At 45.3% G+C, this 16297-nt stretch overlaps 1 protein-coding gene across 8 annotated transcripts in view; it reads left to right on the forward strand.

Annotated features, from left to right (window-relative positions):
* Positions 1 to 16297, forward strand: part of RFX3 (regulatory factor X3) — a 249966-nt gene that overhangs the window by 70212 nt on the left and 163457 nt on the right. For 2 of the 8 annotated variants that reach the window (XM_075067257.1, XM_075067258.1), the window contains one exon: positions 799 to 891. The exons of the other annotated variants lie outside the window; for them this stretch is intronic. The gene's annotated coding sequence lies outside the window, so the exon portion shown is untranslated. The remainder of the gene's footprint in view (positions 1 to 798; positions 892 to 16297) is intronic. 8 annotated transcript variants of the gene reach the window in all.

Consider the following 16297-nt stretch of genomic DNA (forward strand, 5'->3'; position numbering starts at 1 on the left):
TATGAGCAAGCACTCGAAGAAGAAAAGACGGTTAGCTCACCTTTGTAACTGTTGTTCTTTGAGATGTGTTGCTCATATCCATTCCAAACCCGCCCTCCTTCCTCACTGTTGGAGTAGCCGGCAAAAAGGAACTGAGGGGCGGTTGGGTCGGCAGGGGTATATATCCGGACCCATAGCGGCGCCACTCCAGGGGGCGCCCAGGCGACCCACTGAATGTTGCTAGGGTAAAATTCTTCCGACAAACGTGCACGCGGCACGCGCATACCTCATTGGAATGGATATGAGCAACACATCTTGAAGAACAACAGTTACGAAGGTGAGTAACCGTCTTTTTTCAAATATTTGAGTTTGCTGAACTGGATGTTCTGGAAGAGCATGAACTATTACTGGTCATGTTAACTTTGTATTAATCAACTTTTTTGCCATTTAATTTACTAGGTTTTCAAACAGAAGGAAAAATGCTTGTTGGTCATTTAGACAGCTGTAACATGGGGAGGAGGGATAGCTCAGTGGTTTGAGTATTGGCCTGCTAAACCCAGGATTGTGAGTTCAATTCTTGAGGGGACCATTTAGGGATTTGGGACAAAAAAATTTCTGGGGATTGGTCCTGCTTGGAGCAGGGGGTTTGACTAGATGACAACCTGAGGTCCCTTCCAACTCTGATATTCTATGAATTCTCATCCAAATTTGTATCTGATATGCTACTGTGGCTACGTAATAATCAGATGAGCTAACTTTTATACAGCTTTTTCAGCAGTAGATGTCATAGAACTTTACACCAATATCTGCATTTTACAGATAGGAAACTGAGGCGTAGAGAGCTGAAGTTACTTGCCCCATCGTCACCCAGCAGGCCAGTGGCAGAGCTAAGAATAGTTCCAAGTCAAAGGGGTTTCCACTTCTAAGCCACACAATTACTATATGTTTTCTCTGTGCTCCTCCTACTTCCTGTACATTTTGTTATACTGGAATGGGGATAATGGCCATGCTTTGCAATGTATAGTTGCTTACCAGGGAAATCTCATCCATGGTCTATGTCCAAAAACCTTGACAGTTTTATTACATGGTTGTTGCAGTAACTATAAGCATGTGAGAGAAGACTGGTGTGTCTCTCTCCTTCTCCGTTCCCTACCATATGTAGCCTGCCCTCCAAAATGTCCAGCTCCCCTACTGCTTCCTGCCCCATAAAGCCATGAATTAGGGGTAAAGAAGCCATTAACCTGTAAGAGATTGCTCCTTGCTGTTTCCTGCAGCTGCCCTATCTTGCTGCTGCATTAAGCATAGCCCGAGCTGCACACTGAGCTGGCCCCTTGCTCCAGATGTGATTCTTGCCCCTGCTTCAGCCAGGCATGGCCAGGTCCAGTCCACCCCTCCTCCAATCCAGGCTCTTCCCCTGCACACTCTGGTGAGCCCTGTTATCTCACACCAGCGTGATGTGTATCTTAACTACTTAATCTCTGGATTTCAGATGTTTAAATTTCTGTTACCTTCATTAGCCCCATGCCAGATTCCAGCTTGGAGGGAGATGGGCTAGGACACCCAAAAAGGGTGTTCCCCAGATCCTAGAAAAGCATGCAGGGAGAGGGGCTCAGACCCCCGCAGTGGGGGAGGACTCCCCCAGATCCTTGGTTGCACACATGGAAGAGGAGATTTCAGTGACAGCCCATGTCACTCATAAACCCACAACAATTTCAGCTCTAATTCTTTAACCCCTCCTGGCTTCTCCTCTTCTAGTTCCTCTACTCTCTGCCTTACCTGCCCTCACACAACCCCTCTTCCCTTCTTTACCACCCATTCACATAATTTAGCCCCTTCTGTCTTTTGCCACCTAGTTTTATACTCCAATCACCCTTTCTCTCCTAGTGAGCATTTGCATGTGTAATTTATTTTCTTAACAAAATAAAACAACTCCCCCCCCTGCCCCCAATAAAATCTTTGATGGAAGCAGATTTTTGCAGATGTTAACAGTTCATTCTCAGATTTCTGCCCAGGGTGTGTTTCTGAAGTTACTAGAATCTGGGAAGTTAATTAAATGCTCTTATTTCTGGGGTCTCTCTCTCGGGAACCCCTGGCTCAGATGCCTCCATATTTAGCTAATTAACCCTACCCTATGCTGCCATGAGGCTTGGCAAATGACAAGACAATTTGTATAAGCATGTGGATTTTACAGCACTTAGATTCATCCTTTAAATATCACTTAAAGGCTTTCCAACCTTAGCTAGAGGAGAGCATTATAATATTGCTCCTGAGGGAATTCTGTGCCAAAAAATTAAAAATTATGTGCACAATATTTTAAAACTCTGCAAATTGTATTTGTCAATAAATAAATGTGGCTCCAGCAAGGCAGTGGGGAGCACAGGCCACTGGCTGCTTTGAGGTAGGAGAGCACCCTGAAGCCCCCACCTCCCCTGGTACAGAGACTCGGCAATGAGGTGCAAGGGCTGGGCTTGCCTCAGAAACATTCCGGGTCCCTGCCCCTCTGTGCCAGGTGCATTAAGTGAGGGTGGGCAGGGTCAGCCCAGCAGGATCCAAGTGTGGAGGGGCTCAGTGTGAGGGGATCCAGGTGTGGGGTCAGAGGTTGATCTGCAGGGCAATCTGGGTGAGGGCAGCTCAGTGATTAATCTAGATGCCCAGAGGCTCACTGGTGGGTTCTGGGGCAATGGGACTCTCTAGGGGATCCAGGTGAAGGTGATTGGGGCTCGGAGGGGGAGGGGGGAAACTGGGTGTGGGGGTCTCAGTGGAGGGTCCAAGGGCTGGGGGAGTGGGGCTTGATATGTTGGGGGCTCATTGAAAGGATCCAGGTGTAGGGGAGTAGAGATTGTCAGGGTGCGGGGTCGATGAGCCTGCTTAATGGGGAAGCCCCAGCTGCTACTGAGAGGATGCTCAGTCCCACATTTTCCGTCCCCTGACGTATTCCATCTCCCCTTCCTCCCCACTGCCTCTTCCCCCCACCTCGTCACCCCCACCTTCCCCCATTGTCCTCACCCTCCCTTACCCAGTCCCACTGCGAGCACTCACTGTTGCATGGAATAGAAAACAGGAAGGCACCCAGCACAAAGTAGGGGAGCATGACTGGCATTAGGACCCAAGAAACGGCATTCAGCTGCAGAGTCAGTGGAGCCCAGACACAGCCTCCTTCATCTGGGCAGCTCTGCGCTTGCAGAATGATGGGGGGCAGTGGCATATAACCCCATGTGCACCCCCTGCCTCACCTCTGTTTGGAGGGGGGCAATCCTCTCACCCCAAAAGTGCACCCATGATCACCCATCGCCCTACCTCCCCATGCGGCTTCCCTTTGCTTCCCTGCTGTTTTCTTCAGGGAAACACAAGAAATCTGTGGGGGAGGAGGTGTTTTCTGTGGGCATGCAGTCACGCAGAATCCCCCCCAGGAGTATAATATTGTCTGAAATGAGAGAGAGAATGGAGGGGAGGGTTTCCATACATCCGTCAGTAGCATAGCAGTCAGAGAAGTGTTAAATGACCCATTCATCTCAATGAGATGGTCTCAGCTGAAAGAGTTTGGACTTAAATACTGCCTGAAACAATAGCTCTGAGACATGTGAACTGCTCCATTAACGTCAGTGGGTGTTCCCTTCTGACCTCCCCAGTGTTGGAGAGTTTTTGATATATGTCAAGCATACACATTCGCAGCTCCTCACCACTTCTCAGTGTGCTCTTGCCTTGCTCCATACTCTGAGCTTGCCTGATCTAAAGTCCTCACTCAGGGCATGTCTACAGATGCACTTTACAGCGCTGCAACGTTCTTGCTCAGGGGTGTGAAAAAACACCCCCGGAGTGCTGCAAGTTTCAGTGCCATAAAGTGGCAGTGTAGACAGTGCACCAGCACTGGAAGCCATGCTTCCAGCACTGGAAGCTACTTCTCTCATGGAGGTGTTTTTTTTTTTTCCCTCAGCGCTGGTGCTGTGCCTACACAACCACGTTAAAGTGCTGCTGCAGCAGCGCTTTAATGTTGCTAGTGAAGACATACCCTCAGAGGCACAAGGCTCCCCCAATCCTGTCCCACATGATGGGGGGAGACTGGAGGGAGAGGGGCTCAGACATTCCCAGAAAGTTAAAACCCTCAGAACTTGGCATACATGAGAGAGGCAGGGTGGGCAGGGTCCTTCAGATCCTGGTGGGCACATTGAGGGGCTCAAATGCTCCCAGAAGGCTAGTGATCTCCCCTCCCCAGATCACATGAAGCAATTAGGGAGTGGGCTCAGACCACCCCCAGAAAGGTAACGGTCCTCCAAAAAATACAGGATGAAGATGCTTTCTCTCTTTTAGACTTTTACATAAGCAACACATTTTAGAAGTGACCAGTGCACTTAACCAGTCAGAAATTTAGTGTATCTGACAACTTTCTGTGCATGAAGAAATAGTAAAGAAAGAGACTCACCTGTGACTATGACAGACTGAGGTGTGAGGTTTTGTGTTTTATTTTTGCTGTCTCTTCTCTGCCACCTTGTGGGCTAATTTATTTTCATTCCAGAATGGCATCTTGCTGCTTTTACTGAAGATGACTTTTTCCTTGTATTCTCATTGTCCTTTGTCCTGATTTGGTATATTCTGCTGCTGTTTTATGCTCATTTTTATTTTCAAATTTGGAGTACAATGAAATTATTGCTAGCGTTTTATATGCTATGGTAACATTAACAGCTTATGTAGGCATTCAAACTTATGTAGGCATTTCTGTAATAGTCTGTAACTTACTGAATCGGTCGTGCTGATAGCTATAAAAATTACAAGAATGGCTGTTGATGATTGGATCTTTGCTTCTTACTGATCTGCATGTGATGATTTGAAACAATCTTAATTACATGTGAACTTTTTGTAAGCACATACTTCTTTACTCTCCCATTGCATACTCTCTTGGGTCCTCCTTATAAAAAGAATCAATAGCAGTCTTTAATTAAGGTTTACAGGTTTCATCAGTTTGTTTGTCAAGATAATTAAGAATTAAGTTCAAAATGTGATCAAAGAAAATATACTGCAGACATTAAAGCTTGGAGTAAGAAATCAAAGCTTTTGCTCAACCATTCAACCCTCCCCTCCAGAAATCAAATGTATCAGTATATAATAATACCTCTCCTGACTCCCAGGTAAAGTAATGGATCCAACAGAAGTTGAATCTGTTCTGTTGAAACATATAATCAGGGAAAAGAGTTTTGATGGGAGTCAAAATGTGCTCAAATTTCTTCAGAGCATTCTGTCTCAGTCCACTGCTTGGGTCAGTATATATCCTCAGATGGTTCAAAGATCAAGATAATGATTTGCATAAATATCAAAGTTCATCCTCAACTCTTATGTTCTATTTATGCCCATAATCCTGTGTTTCATTATCCATCACCAACTGGTGTACCTGCTACTTGGGCCATTGATACAGCCTTACATAATGCCAATTTTAAAAATTCCTGCTGCTAATTTTGGGATTTTCATTTTATCTGTTATAGTTTTAAGATTTTAATTGCCTTTCTGTGCATTTTTGGAATTCCAGTACAAAAATATTTAGATTTTTTTGATACACATGAGATGGAAAATGGCTTTGAAGTTTGATACATTAATGTGCATCACATTATAGAAAGACAACACTAATGCACTGAACCAGGTCTGAAATCCTCTATAAGTCTTTCTCACTTCTGCTAACTTTTGGCAAAGTCTGCTTAATGTGCATTGACAAAATGAGAAGTATCATTTTAAATTAGCCAAATGAATGAACACTCATATTCATTCAAATCCAAAAATCCAAAGTAATTGACAAATTGTTAAATTGTTCTGAGCTAAGAATTGCATCTTTGCCCCCCACAGCCTTTGTTGGCTTAATGAAGGGGAGAGGAAGTAGAAGAGGGAAGATATCTGTGAGGGAAGTGGACTCTTTAAGGGGAGCTGTTGGTAGTGGGAGAAGAAAGCAGACATCAGGGAGGAATAAGGGAGTGGGAGCAGACTCTGAGTATGCTGCACTGTACAACTGCGCATACACTGGAACTGGGATTTGGGAAGCAGGAAGGAAACTGGGAAACAGGAGAGTTAAAGGGTAAAGTGAGTCTCTGCTCCCCTCGAGTAAAATTATTTCTCATTTCCAGATAAATGGTTAGAGTCAGAGAAGCACAGAACAGCATCAGCTTTCTTGAGCTAAAAGTGGATATGTTGGCTTTGATAGTTTTCAAGAAATCTGTATATGAAGGCACACAAATTTTACATCAGTAGTCTACCTACATAAATAAGAAAAACAAGAAGCTCCTTCACTGGACGTTTTCAGAAGGAGGCTGGATAGCCATCTGTCTTGGATAGTTTAGATACAACAAATCCTTCATCTTGGTAGGAGGTTAGACTAAATGACCTTGGCAGTCCCTTCTAACCCTATGGTTCTAAGAAGTTTCAGCCTTCCAAAAGGCAGTAATAGAGACTCAAATAGTCAGTCTGCTACAACAGAGTTGATACAGGCAGAAAGTAGTCGTCTATCCATCAGATCTATGTACATAAGGGGTATCCACAATTAAAAATAATAATAATTTTAAAAAAGGATTGGCCGTAGCAGCAACACAAAACAGGAAATATTAAGGAATGATTACTCTGAGTGTCAACAATTTTCAGTCTCTAAAGCAGATGTGAATGGAACACCAAAATAAAGCTTTGTTTTTTAAGGGGCAAGGAACCCAAAGTCAAAGGAGAGAATAAGCTGTAGGAAGCATGGTCAAAAGATATTTTTTGTCTATTTCTACTAATACTATTTGTAGGTCAGCTAATACATAAAATAAATGCAGCAGAAGCATATATAATAACCAATCAAACATGACCTTGATTTTTCTAATCCTACTATGGCTATAGAAAGTTTTCATCATGAGTGACCTCTCTATCAAGCACAGTAGATCTCAGTCAGGGCACCTGGCACAGATTCATTGAAGGAGCTTTCCCCTTATTAGATTTGTTTTGTTTTAGAAAGAAAATTCATATTTAAAGCTAAAATTATATCTTTAATTTTTATTGAAAATGTATGACGCAATAACCTGAACTCTAAATGTGAGCCTTAAAGGTGAGCTGCAAGTACAAACTGTTATGTCCTGAAATAAGCTGAATGTCCTCATTGAACAACCAATTAAAAAAAACATTCAGCCTAGAAGTTTACCCCTTCTGTGAAATTTTCTGGCTGTTTGTTGTTGGGTAATGGATAAATAGTATAAGTGCAGTTACAGAGTTTTTGCATATTCTGGTTTGGGTTTAACAAGCAAGATGATGATGTTGGATTTTATGGAGCGGGGAAAATGTTTTAAAGAGGGTACAGTAAAAGTTATTTCTTTGCTCAATGTCTGCAGTTTAGTAAGAGAAAGTATTCAGCGTACATGTCAGCGCTTAAGCAGACTTTCATTTTATCATTGCAGTTTGAATTTTCAGGCCTTGGCTACACTGGAGAGTTGCAGCGCTGGTGGGTGGCTTTACAGCCCTGTAACTTACTCACCGTCCACACTTGCAAGGCACATACAGCACTGTAACTCCCTGGCTACAGCGCTGCATGTACTCCTCCTCTGCCTGGGGAATAATGACTGCAGCGCTGGTGATGCAGCGCTGCTCCGCCAGTGTGGCCACCAAAAGTGCAGTTGTTGGCCTCCAGAGGTATTCAGAGGTATCCCAGAATGCCTGCTCAGCCACTGTGCTCATCAGTTCAAATTCTACTGCCCTGGCCTCAGGTGACCCACCCTTTAAATGCCCCGGGAATTTAAAAAATCCCCTTCCTGTTTGCTCAGCCAGGTGTGGAGTGCAATCACTGAATCTTTCCAGATGACCATGCCTCCATGCGCCAAACGAGCCCTAGCATGGAGCAATGGCGAGTTGCTGGACCTCATCAGTGTTTGGGGTGAGGAAGCTGTGCAGTCCTAGCTGCGCTCCAGCCTGTAGGGATTGACGATACCTATGCAGCAAGATATCAAGGGCCATGGCTGGAAAGGGGCCATGACGGGGCGATCCGGGACGCGGTGCAGTGCAGGATTAAAGTGAAGGAGCTGCAGAGTGCCCTATTGCAAAGCCCGTGAGGGAAACTGCCGCTCTGGTGCTGCCCCCACGACCTGCCGTTTTTACAAAGAGCTGGACGCGGATACTTGGGGGTGACCCCATCGCCAATCCCGAGGACCGCGACGATGGACACTTCAGCAGCCTGAGGAAATACGATATATTAATTACTAACATATACTGATGTGGAGTGTGGACACTTCAGATGCCGGGGAGGAGGGAGTGGAAGGAGAGAAGGAGGAGGAAACCGAGAGTGAGGGTACTGGGTGGGGGGAGACACACCATGAGCCCGCCGGAGTGCCCAGGAGCTCTTCTCAAGCCAGGAGGAAGGTAGCCAGTCGCAGCAGCCAGTACTTGGTGAAGGACAAGCAGAGGAGCGGGTTCCCGGTAAGCGCTTTTATTTTCAGGATGGAAATGTTTCGGGAGAGGAGGGAAGGGAGGGCTGCATGCATGCATGCATGCCTAGATGTGGAATAGCCCATTGATGTGGTCTATCATGTCGTGGTAATCGCCTCGTAATCTCTTCAAAGTTTCAGCCAGAGCGTGGGCAATGCGCTTTGCACAAGTTTATAGGGAGAGCCACTGTGGTCCTTGTCCCAGTCAGGCTAACGCGTCCGCGCCACTGTGCCGCGAGAGGGGTGGGGGGACCATTGCTGCACACAGGCAAGCTGCATAAGGGCCAGGGTGGAATCAGCATTGCTGTAGAAGAACCCTTCTCCCGCTCTTCCAGGTGACCCGCACGCAGCGAGATATCTTCCAGGATTAACTCCTGTGGAAAAATGTTGGGAGAGTGTTCAGTGTAGGTGCCCCCCTGCAGTAGGTTTGCTTTCCCCAATGCACAGAAACCGAACAGCACAGCCGTGAAGCAATCAGTCCCCCTTACTCAGGTGACCTGCAGCAGGCAGTTCGCTTCCAGGGGATTAACTCCTGTGGAAGGTTATGTTGGGAGAGTGTTCAGTGTAGGTGCCCCCTGCAGCTTTGCTTTTCCCAATGCACAGGACAGCCGTGAAGCATCAGTCCCCCTTACTCACCATTTCGGCTCCTGTGGGTTATATGCGCTCTCTTTGGTATGGGAAAATTATGAAGTGAAGACTGTAAACTCCTTCACTGTCTGGGAATAACTGTCTGAGATATAAACAATGCTGCCTCTGTTAACTGTTGCCTTTTTTCCTTTCCACAAGTGACCTTGAGTTCTCAGCTGCCCGGTGTTAACAGCAGCTCAAAGACTCCAAAACCTGCGGAAGAAGCCGCGAAAAAGCAAAGACGACCTGCTGCAAACAGTTATGGATCACTCTGCCCAGAGAGAATAAAAACTGCAGGACTGGAGGGAAAGGGAAAGCAGGATCCGCCAGAGAAATGCAGCAGCCAGGAAGAAAAGCACAAAGCAGCTGATAAGCATCCTGGGCGCGCCAAGTGGACTCTATCCCAGGCGCTCGTAGCCATGCAGGCAGAGCACTACCGCCCGGCCTGTCCCCCGTCCCAAAGCTCTTTCCTTGTGCCCCAATGTCAGCTCAACCCCCCCTTCCCCAGCATCCAGGTTCTTACCTCCACCAGCTGCCTCCAACACCTGTACGTTCACCAACCAGCCCTGAAGAACTATACGACCCTTACCCTCTGCACTCACCCCCATCACCATGCAGTATAGGCATCCTGAAGTGGCAGCAGTCATTGCACAGCACTCCAGACAGGACATATTCAAACCTGTGACTGTACAGTTCACCCACACACACCCCCTGCCCTTTTTAGGTTCCAAAAATCCGTGTCTGTCAATAAAGTTATTTTCTTTTCAATAAATGAATTCTTGGCTTTTGAAAACAGTCTTTATTATTGCAGAAAGTCAAAGATACCTTAGCCAGGAAAGAAACAGGCACTGCAAATCAGCTTAGGAAAAACAGATTCCTACTGACATTGTAACCACTGCACTTCACTCCCGTGCAAGGCACCAAACATTACTGTTGGTTTTCAGCCTCAAATTCCTCCCTCAAGGCATCCCTGATCCTTGAAGCCCTGTGCTGGGCCTCTCTAGTAGCCCTGCTCTCTGGCTGTGCAAATTCAGCCTCCAGGCGTTGAACCTCAGAGGTCCAGGCCTGACTGAATGTTTCACCCTTCCCTTCACAAATATTATGGAGGGTACAGCAATGGATATAACTGCAGGGATGCTGCTTTCCCCCAAGTCTAGCTTCCCATACAGAGATCGCCAGTGCCCTTTTAAACGGCCAAAAGCACACTCCACAGTCATTCGGCACCGGCTCAGCCTGTAGTTGAACCGGTCCTTGCTCCTGTCAAGCTTCCCTGTAACGGTTTCATGAGCCAAGGCATTAACGGGTAAGTGGGTCTCCAAGGATCACAATGGGCATTTCAACGTCCCTACTGTGATCTTCCGGTCTGGAAAAAAGTCCTGCCTGCAGCTTCCTGAACAGGCCACTGTTCTGAAAAGATGCGTGCATCATGCACCTTTCCAGGCCAGCCTGTGTTAATGTCAATGAAATGCCCACGGTGATCCACAAGCGCCTGGAGAACCATAGAGAAATACCTCTTCCGATTAATGTACTCGGATGCTAGGTGGGGTGGTGCCAGAATAGGAATATGCGTCCCATCTATTGCGCCTCCACAGTTAGGGAAACCCATTTGTGCAAAGCCATCCACAATGTCCTGCACGTTCCCCAGAAGTCACTGTTCTTCTTAGCAGGATGCGATTAATGGCCCTGCAAACTTGCATCAAACGACTCCAACGGTCGACTTTCCCACTCCAAACTGGTTCCGACCGATCGGTAGCTGTCTGGAGTTGCCAGCTTCCAGATTGCAATAGCCACCCGCTTCTCCACTGACAGGGCAGCTCTCAGTCTCGTGTCCTTGCGCTGCAGGGTTAGGGCGAGCTCAGCACACAGTCCCATGAAAGTGGCTTTTCTCATCCAAAAGTTCTGCAGCCACTGCTCGTCATCCCAGACTTCCATGACGATGTGATCCCACCACTCAATGCTTGTTTCCCGAGCCCAAAATCGGCGTTCCACAGTGCTGAGCATTTCCGTGAAAGCCACAAGCAATGTCGTGTCATACGTGTCAGTTGACTCGCAATCATCGTCGGACTTCTCATCACTTTGGAGCTTAAGGAATAGCTCAACTGCCAAATGTGATGTGCTGGCAAGACTCGTCGGCATACTCCTCAGCAGTTAGGGCTCCATTTGCCACAGAAATTGCGCTGCACAGAAAGCGTTGGGAGAGTCACAATAGCGCCAAACGTGGACGGAAAAACAGGGATGCTGGGATGTAAAGCAATGCATCACGGGGCATTGGGACAGGAAGCAGAATGACCCACACCCTTCCGTCCCCTTCCCACAACCCACGGCGCCAAAATGGGATGAGGTGCTCTGTGGAATAGCTGCCCATTATGCACCACTCCCAGCAGCGCTGAAAATGCTGCAAATGTGACCACACTGCAGCGCTGGTAGCTGTCAGTTTGGCCACACTCCAGCGCTTTCCCTACACGGCTGTACGAAGACAGCTGTAACTCCCAGCGCTGCAGACCTTCAAGTGTAGCCAAGGCCTCAGTTTTACTTTTCCCAATGCACATCACAACGTTTGCTTTATTTAATAATTGAGCAGAGGTGCTTCTTCTAATCATCGATAAAGTATATTTTTGCAACCAATGGTTTTATGAATTTAGATTATTTTTTTAACATTACTTTGCATTGAGAGGCTTTACATCTGTCTATATTTTGGTTATCCTAATTACAGAATTAATATTATAAGTGTATTTTGGACATCAGTGTTTTTGAAATATTACAATGAATTGTTTTTGAAAAAGGATACAAATCTATAGTTTTTATATCTCAAGTATTTCTGTTTCACTGTTCTACAGGATGATTAATATTTTATAATGAAATTCTGTTTTCCAAGAAGAAAAAATAATCAGGGTAAAATATGAAAAATGTTTTAGTTTGTCCAAGGCTAATGTTGACTTAAATAGGCCTAGGTCTTCATGGTTGACAGCTGCAGATAATTAGCTTTTTCTTCCTTAACAAAGAAAGCAAATGGAGCCGCAAGACATTCATTGCCTTTTCTGTCATCATCATCATAATGTATGTATTTAACTTCTGCATTTCTTTAAATTGATTTAGTGCTAAGCTGCCTATATTACATATAATGGGAGTGACAAGTGAAAGCTGCAAAGTATATTTGTGCTGCAAGAGGGAGAGTGATTGACAGCTAGGTTCTTCTTTATAAGAAACAGCAATGTTTCAGTGCTTTATTTTTTTAAAATCCTAAATATATCATTCTTAACACTATGGAGTTTAGAAATAAATTTTGAAAAAGGGTTGCCATTTGTACTTCTCTTAGTGCGGAAACAACAAAGGTAAAATATTCTAAAAGATCTTTTTCAGTTGTGTAAGATGTTCTAGCTCTATGCCAGCACTGCAAATTACAGAGAAAAGAATATGGATTTTGGATTGCTAAATTAACATTTTTTTCCTCATTCGTAATTGATTGAAAATCTCTCTGCTTGAAAGAAAGCAAGTAATGACAAAACCAATGCAAATACATACATATGAAAAGCATAGGGACATAATAGTTTGATTTGTGTTAAAAGCATACCCATTTGATACGAAGCGTGCAAGACCTGTGGTTTCTTTTCTGAGAAAGAAATATGGGGTCCATTTGTGTATTTTATAAGTCAGCAGTATAAAACGTATGCTTGCTTTTAGTTTTACTTACTTTACTTGGGGAAGAAGGATGGTTGAGTGGTTAAAATGCTACACTGGGACTTCAGAGATCAGCATTCTATTCCCTGCTCTGCTACAGACTCCCTGTATATGACCTTGGGCAAGTCTCTGATACCTCAGTTGTATAAAATGGGAATAATACCACTTCTTTGAGTGACCTCTATGCATTCTCACTCTTGGGGTGTGCCAGGGGTGCAGCTTGGACAATAAAACAGTTTGTAGACCATTGGAGCACTCTCTTGCCTCCTTCTGTCTGTCTCTTCACTTTTCTTGAACATTCTGAGAGTGAACCTATAAACGGGAACATGATACTTTGCCTCCTTTAGTTCCTTTCCAACTGCAGTGCCAGACTGACTGGAGTCTCTCCAGATCTGACTCAGATCCACCTCTTCAAGCAACACCCCAGGCCTTTAGCTAGTTTTTAGTCATAGTTAATTAGGATTAGTACAGTATAATTGCTTTGTTTTACTCCAAAATATTTTTATTGAAATGTGTAAAGATCCATTTGGTTCTGCCCCTGGGTGCAGTCTCCCAGATCCCATGGTGGATATGAAAGGAAAACAGCTAGACTTTAAGAGATGTGCCTCTTGTCCTGCCGTATTTCCTGCCTCTGATGCCCATACCAGGTGTTTGGGGGAAGGAATGCAAGCCAAATTAGGAAAAGAACAAGTTAAACAAATGTTTAGATAAGTTTAAGTTCAAATCAGCAGGCTCTGGTAAAATTCATCCTAGGGAGCATTGAGGAAATAGCTGAAGCAATCTTGGAACCATTAGCAGTTATCTTCAAGGACTCACAGATGGACAGGTGAGGTCCCAGAGGACTGAATGAGAGCAAACATAGACCTACCTTTAAAAAGAGGAACACACAGAGTCTGGGGAATTCTAGACCAGACAGCCTAACTTTGGTACCTGGAAAGATGTTGAAACAAATAGTTAAACATTCATAGATCAGCCTGTAACACCAGGATATAGAGATCACTTCCCTATGGTGATGCAAGATATGTTTTCAGAAGAAGATCCTATGGGAGAAGTAGAATTCCAGGCCATTGACTTAGAACCTGGTTACCAAATGACAACATAGGAGTTGAGGATGTGCCTTTATCCTCACACATGACTATTTCAAATTTGTTGACAATATATATCTCCAGATCAGTGGCACCGCTATGGGAACCCGCATGGCCCCACAATATGCCAATATTTTTATGGCCAACCTGGAACAACGCTTCCTCAGCTCTCGCCCTTCTCTACTATGCTACATTGATGACATCTTCATCATCGGACCCTATGGGAGCGAGACTCTTGGAAAAATTCCACCACAATTTCAACAGCTTCCACCCCACCATCAACCTCAGCTCGGACCAATCTAACACGGAGGTCACCGTCCTAAGACACCACGGTGCCAAATAAGTGATGGTCACATTAACACAGCCTTATACACGAAAACCTACCGAGCCCTATGCGCTCCTCTCCCATGCTCCAGCTTCCATCCCGGGCACATCACACAATCCATTTCTACAGACCAAGCACTGAGGTAACAACCAATTCTGTTCTACCCCTCAGACAGAGACTAACACTACAAATTCCACCAAGGCATCTCAAACTACAATACCCGCACGAGGCAATAAGAAACAGATCAACAGGCCCAGACGTGTATTCAGAAGCGCTGCTACTGCAAGACAAACCCAAGGAAGAAAACCAAACAGGACTCCCACCTGGCCATCACATACAGTCCTCAGCTAAAACCCCTCCAATGCATCCAATCAGGGATCCACAACCGCTCCAATTGATCCCCACACTTTGACAGGCCTTGGGTGGCAGGCCAGTCCTCAGCCCACAGACAACCTGCCACCTGAAAACATATCGCAGCAGTAACTGCAAAACCGCACCATAGTAACTCTAGCTCAGGAACAATCCATGCAACAAACCTCGGATGCCAACTGTGCCCACATATCTACACTTAGCAACTCCCTCACAAGAACCTAACCAGATCGCCACATCATTACCGGTTCATTCACCTGCATGTTCACCAATGTAAATATACGCCATCAATATGTTGGCAATGCCCTCTGCTATGTACCATTGGGCCAAACTGGACAGTCTCTACGGAAAAGGATAAATGGGCACAAAATCAGATATTAGGAACAGCAATATACAAAAAACCTGTAGGAGAGACACTTCATCAACCTCCCTGGCCCACACTATAGCAGACCATTAAGGTGGCCATCCTGCAGCAAAAACATTCGAGGACAGACTTCAAAGAGAAACTGCTGAGCTTCAGTTCACTGCAAATTTGACCCCATCACAGCTCAGGATCAAACGAAGACTGTGAATGCTTGCCAACTACAGAACCAGTTTCTCCTCCCTTGGTTTTCACACCTCAACTGCTAGAAGAGGGCCTCATCCTCCCTGATTGAACTAACCTCATTATCTCTAGCTTGCTTGCATATATATACCTGCCCCTGGAAATTTCCATGACATACATCTGACAAAGTGGGTATTCACCCACGAAAGCTCATGCTGCAGTACGTCTGTTAGTCTATAAGGTGCCACAGGATTATTTGCTGCTTTTACAGATCCAGACTAACACAGCTACCCCTCTGATACTTCAAATCAAGCTGTGATATGTAAGTATCAGCTCCATCTCTGGGAGAAGATGGCTATCTTTAAGGACCTGCCTGAATATCAGTCATCGGGATATTTGTCGGTGCTAGTTTCTGAGTCTTGGAACAAAGATGTGATGGCTCTAAAGGTACTGGGAATGGAAAAGACTGTTAGCCTGTCAAGGAACTTAAAGCCATGTAGGTTCCAGCTGTATTGGTTTTGAAGAAGAAGAGGTTGAGGGAGAAGATTGCCACTGTTAGCAGTGCCAGATGCCACTCATCAGACTTACCAGATCTGTCTGATACTGATGTACCCTCTGTGGTTCTAACTTTGAGATTCAAGTCAGTTCTGGGTTCCACTTCAAAGCCCAGTGTTGTGTGGCTCTTTCCTCAGATGTGGTATTTTCCAGGCCTGTGATGCTAGATCTGTCCCCTGCTCCAGTTCTGACACCATCACTGGATCCAAAGAGAGCATTAATAGTAGTGGCTGATATCCATCTTCCTCCTGTCTGAGCGGTCCTCAGATCTGACAGACAGAAACTTGGTGATGGAGAAGAGACAATCTTTTCAGTTCTGTGATCTGTTTTAAGGGAAATGAGTTGTTCAGTACTAAAAACTGATGACCTCCTCAAAGATGAAAGATACTAAATCGACATCTAGATACCATGTGAACAAGCAGGGAAGAGGTTATTCCTTACACCTGTTTAGGGGCTGGTGCATCCATCATAACTAGGATCCTGCCAAGTTCACGGTCCATTTGGGTCAATTTCACAGTCACAGGATTTTTAAAATGGTCAATTTCATGGTTTCAGATGTTTACATCTAAAATTTCATGGTATTGTGACCATGGGGGTCCTGACCCAAAAGAAGGTCATGGGATGTGGGGTCACAAGGCTGTTGTAGAGGGCTGTGCGATTGCCACCCTTACTTCTACACTGCTGCTGTCCGGATCACTGCATTCAGAGCTGGACA

The sequence above is a fragment of the Chelonoidis abingdonii genome, chromosome 6 (assembly GCF_003597395.2).
Source record: "Chelonoidis abingdonii isolate Lonesome George chromosome 6, CheloAbing_2.0, whole genome shotgun sequence".
NCBI classification, from domain to species: Eukaryota; Metazoa; Chordata; order Testudines; family Testudinidae; genus Chelonoidis; species Chelonoidis abingdonii.